This window comes from Phytophthora infestans, genomic scaffold (genome assembly GCF_000142945.1).
Source record: "Phytophthora infestans T30-4 supercont1.118 genomic scaffold, whole genome shotgun sequence".
Lineage (NCBI taxonomy): Eukaryota > Oomycota > Peronosporomycetes > Peronosporales > Peronosporaceae > Phytophthora > Phytophthora infestans.
Window position 1 is genome coordinate 229,741 of NW_003303641.1, and position 5,138 is coordinate 234,878.

Sequence of the window (5,138 nt, forward strand, 5' to 3'; positions counted from 1 at the left end):
GTGCTCATCGAGCAGAGCAGGAGGAGGCCGAGTCTCAGCTGGACTCTCGCGTCGCGAGTCGCAGCGACGTGTTCGCGCTGGAGCAGCGTGTGGGTTCCCTGAACCGGTATCTCCATGATACGACTGACTCTCTGAGTCGCCTTGCAGATGGTCTCGATGAGACGAACCACCGCGTGGACTGGTTTGAACAACCACAGTCGGTTCAGAACCGAGTCGCGGACCTTGAGCGTCAAGTCGCTCAGCTGCAAGGTCAGATCGACTTGCTGTTGCGTCTTGTGGCCCCGCCACCTGTTGTCGCTCAGCCCGCCGTGGTTCGGCCTCCCGCTGTTGTGCAGCCTGTCGTGGCCCAGCCACCGTTGGCGCCAACGCCTCCGCGCTCACCTGAGCAGGGTTCTGATACGGCTTGAGTAAGCCAACGTAGAAAACTGGATGCGTGCGCATCTTCTTCGGAAGGTTAAGCGTATACGCTAGGCCCTTCTTGGCCACGACCTTGAACGGCCCTATGAACCGTGGTCTCAATTTTGTCTTAAAGACTGCAGACACTGCATGAGTAGGTAGGTTTTTGGCATTTATTAAAACTAGGTCTCCGACCTCAAACCTTTCTTCATTGCGTCTGCCTTTGGCATCTGCATGCTCTTTTTGCATGTCTTGGCTTTCAGCCATAGCGTCGCGTACTTGACGCATTACGCTTAGTCTCAAAGAGACAAAGTCATCGACTTGCTTGCGAACCGCAACAGGGCTGACATCAGCTAGCCGCTCGGCTATCCCTCCCCCATCAAGCCCTGAGCCACTGCGTGGCGGCGTCAATGGGACGCGAGGGTTAACCAAGCCGTTCACATAGAACGGAGTGTAGCCTGTCGAGGCGTGCACTGCATTATTTAATGCGAACTCAACGAGTGGGAGCATCTGGCTCCAGCGTTTTGGCGCCTCAGCGCATACGCTTCGGAGGATATCCTCCACAACGCGATTCACGCGTTCGGTTTGACCATCGGTCTGCGGATGGTCCGCTGTGGACATGTCCAACCGAGTGCCAAGCACTCTGAAGAGGGACGTCCAGAACTTCGCGGTGAAGCGCGGGTCTCGATCCGAGACAATTGCCTCAGGCAAGCCATGTTGGCGAAAGACTCGGTCTAAAAACAGCAAAGCTGTACCTTCACCATCTATGGTGTCCGGAACCGCCGCTAAATGAGCCATCTTGCTCAATCGGTCTACAAAGACCACAATACTCGTGTTTCCTGCCTTGTCCTTGGGAAGGCCAAACACAAAGTCCATACTCATGGACTGCCAACATCCCTTGGGGACAGGCAAACTCGCCAATGGCGCTGCCGTGCTCGGCGCGGACTTCGTCCGTTGACACGTCTCACACGTGCGTACATAGGTGCCGACCCACTTATACATTTTGGGCCACCAGTACATCGTGCTCACCGAGCCGTAGGTCTTCTCCCGACCTAAGTGTCCGCCCACGGGCGTATCATGAACCTCATAGAGGATTCGATACTTGAGATCCTCATCATGAGGAACGACTACACGAGGGTTATCCTCAGAGTCGGTGCTGTAGTACAGCAGGCCGCCATCGAGCGAGTATCGATGCAGCCTCGCGCGTAAGCGCCCAGACAATTCTTTGTCAGAGTCTTTAAACTCTTCGCTCCCAAGAGCCCGTAGCAGCGCTACGCACATGTCGTCTTGTGCATACGCTCCGCGTATCAAGTCAGGCACTGACGACGTCACTGTCGTGACATGGGCTAAGTCGTAGTCCGGCCTGCGCGAGAGCGCATCGGCCACTACATTAAGCCGCCCCGGCTTGTACTTCACCTCGAAGTTATACTCGGCAAAGAATGAAAGCCATCTTGCCATACTCTGAGAGAGATGAGGCGACTGTGTCGCAGTGCGTAACGACGCATGATCAGTAAAGATCACAAAAGGCTTAGAGCCTAGCAGGTGTACCCTGAATTTGACTAGAGCATACTTCATTGCAAGTAGCTCTTTGTCATGAACTAGATAGTTCTTCTCTGCAGCTTTGAGCTGGCGAGACTCAAACGCGATCACGCGTTCACGCCCTTCGGCGTCTGCTTGTAGTAAAGCACAACCGATTGCAAAATCGGAGGCGTCACAAACGACGCTAAACGGACTATCCGGGTCCGGTAGCGCAAGGATCGGAGCCTGGAGAAGGCTCTCCTTCACAGCCTCAAAGGCTCCGTCGTGCTCGACGTTCCAGCACCATGGTGCGTCATTCTTAAGAAGATATGATAATGGCCGAGCCATCTCCGCGTAGCTCGCGCTGTACTTGTGCAAGTAATTGGCTAAGCCTAGCCACTTGCGTAAGTCCTTTTGGTTCTTGGGAACCGGCCAGTCCACGATGGCCTTGACTTTGGCAGGATCTGCCCGTAAGCCACGCTTCCCAATGAAGCACCCGAGGAAAGGTATCTCCTCCGCGCCAAAGACGCACTTGTCCAAGTTGGCATACAACTTATTAGTGCGCATGCACTCGAGCACCGCTCGCAAGTGGTCAATGTGGTTATCCACGTCTGACTTTCCGTGCTCGGCACGACTATGGACGAATATATCGTCAAAGTACGTTTGAGCGTACGCCCGGTGGGGCCTAAACAGCTGCGTCACAAGACGATTGAACGTTGCTGGTGCGTTCGACAGCCCCTGGGGCATCACCAGCCACTCCCAGAGCATACCGCTCGGAGTACTCACCGCTGTCAGCGGAACGTCGCTCGCTCTCATGAGCAATTGGTAGTAGCCATCGACCAAGTCGAGCGCGCTGTACAGCGTACAGCCTACCATGTTGTTCTGCAGAACATCCTTGCGAGGAATCGGCGTTTGCGCCGGGATAGTGGCCGCATTTAGCTTGTTAAAAGCATGAACAATGCGCCACTTGCCGTTCGGCTTTCTGACACAGAACGTGGGTGTCGAGTGCGGAGACTTACTCTCACGCACCATCCCTGCCTCGTGCTTCGCACGGAAGAATGCGTCAATGACGTCACACTGCTCTCTCGGCAAAGGCCATTGCCTTGTTACGCAGTATTTGGTTCCAGGAACCAGGTCAATCTCATGACACACGCCTCGATCCGGAGGCAGGCCCGTCGGTGGGTCTTTTGAGACAACGTCTCCATACTCCTTCACCACCGGGTAGAAGGGATCCGAAGGATCTTTGAGGATCGCCGATCCACTTCTTGCGCTCAGCGCCTTCTTGGTGTCCTCTAGGACCGCGTCGTCCACGACGGATGAGGATTTCAACTCCTCCTCAGGTCCCAGCAAGACCACCTCGGCTAGCTCGCCTGCCTCTAAGGCTTCGCCGAACTCGGCAATGGACATCTCGTCCAGCTCTAGCAGAGCATCTGCAGCGGGCAGAGTATCAAGGCTGATATCGCCTTCTACCTCCCCCGTCACTCCGTTCACGAGTGTATACAGCTGTTCACAGCAATCACGTGGAGCATCACCGCTCGTCACGTTGGACACATCGTCCGACGTCGAAGACGTCACAGACGCCCTGCGTCTTCTTCTCCTCTCCCTCCGCGACCGAGCCCGGGCCGGATGAGGGCGGTGTGGCGACATCTCCGTCACCACCACCGGGTGCAGCAGCACCATCACTCCTCGAAGAGGATACAGTGTCTCGCAAGGACACTCGGCTGAAGCCAGAGGTTCTTGAGCTTCACACAGTGAACTATGTGTCACTTCACCTGCATCTCCTGGGCCACGCCCATGATGCCTCGACTCGCAGTCGACCGCGACCCTCGGGTCACGCAGCGGTAGGTCATCGACCAGATTCATACCACTCAGTGGATTACGCGCCACTCCGCGCTCGTCCTCACCAGGACCCAGCAGTTGGTCATTGACCTGACCTGCACCGCTCCGCGGATAACGTGCCGCACCACGCACGCCCTCAGGGCAAACAGCAACCTCGTTGCTAACAATTTCGGACATACCAATGTCCAGCGCTACGGCCGCCTCGGCCTCGTGCTCGCGCCAAAAGCGCTTCTGCTTCCTAGCAGAGGTGGGTTCATGACTCACCAAAGCTCCACTAGGAGCAGGGTGCGACGCACCCAGCGTTTTCGACTTCCAGTCGATCCATGGCTCATGACGTTCCAGCCATGCCATGCCAAGGATGAGGTCATACCTCGCATCCAGGTCTAAGACCAAACAGCGTTCCACGCTATCGAAGTTCTCAAACTTCACTCCAAGGTCGACAGAGACCTTCGACACAGTTACCAGTGTCCCCGTCGCGAGACGGACAGAGATCGTATCTCTCGTTGGCACTTCCAGTGCCTCAGCATACAGCTGACTCCCTTCCAGGGTGGAGCGACGGGCGTAGTTGCCCGAGGCTCCCGAGTCAATCAAGACTCTCCATGGCTTTGCAAAGCCCTTCACGTTCGCTTGAACGACCAGCAAGCCCGGCTTGCACACACTCTTCTCGTAAGAGAGATCAGCTCTCTTCGGGGCTGAGCCCCGTTGCCCTCTACCTCTTCGAGGCACAACAGAACTCAGTTCTTCCCCAGTAGGCCGCCCCGCGCCTACTGGGAGTTGCCGTTTCCCGGCGATGACCCGGAGGGTTGGCTCGCCGGAGCCTCGCGCTTCTTGCGCAGAGGGCAATAGGCCCTCAAGTGCTTAGTGCTATTGCACACAAAGCATCTGCGGATGCCGGCGCGCTGCTCCGCAGCAAGAAGCTCCGCTTCTTCATCTTCAGCATAGCTGAGGTCCATCGGCTCTGGACCGCTCGAAGAGCTTGCGCTACCAGCGCTCCAACCAGGTCGCGCCGACCTGAAGTTGTGCTCGGCATTCAATGCCACATCCACCGCCTCTTCAAAAGAGATAGGGTGTACACGGAACACTTCCGTTCGAGCTGCGCTCACACGAAGTCTCTCCATGAACACGGTCACGCTGAGCAATTCCGGAAGAGGGTCCCCCGCCATTCCGGCGATAAGAGTTCTCAACTCTTGGACATAGTCCAATAAATCCTTCTTACCCTGGCGGGTAGCAAGAAACTTTGACCGGATACGGTACGCCTGATTAGGCGGCGCGAACACGCGCGAAAGCTGTTGCTTCAGCTGATCCCAAGTGGGAAATGCAGCGTCAACAGACGTGCCGCACGTTAGTGCCCATTCGCGAGCGCGACCTCCAAAACTGGAGATAGC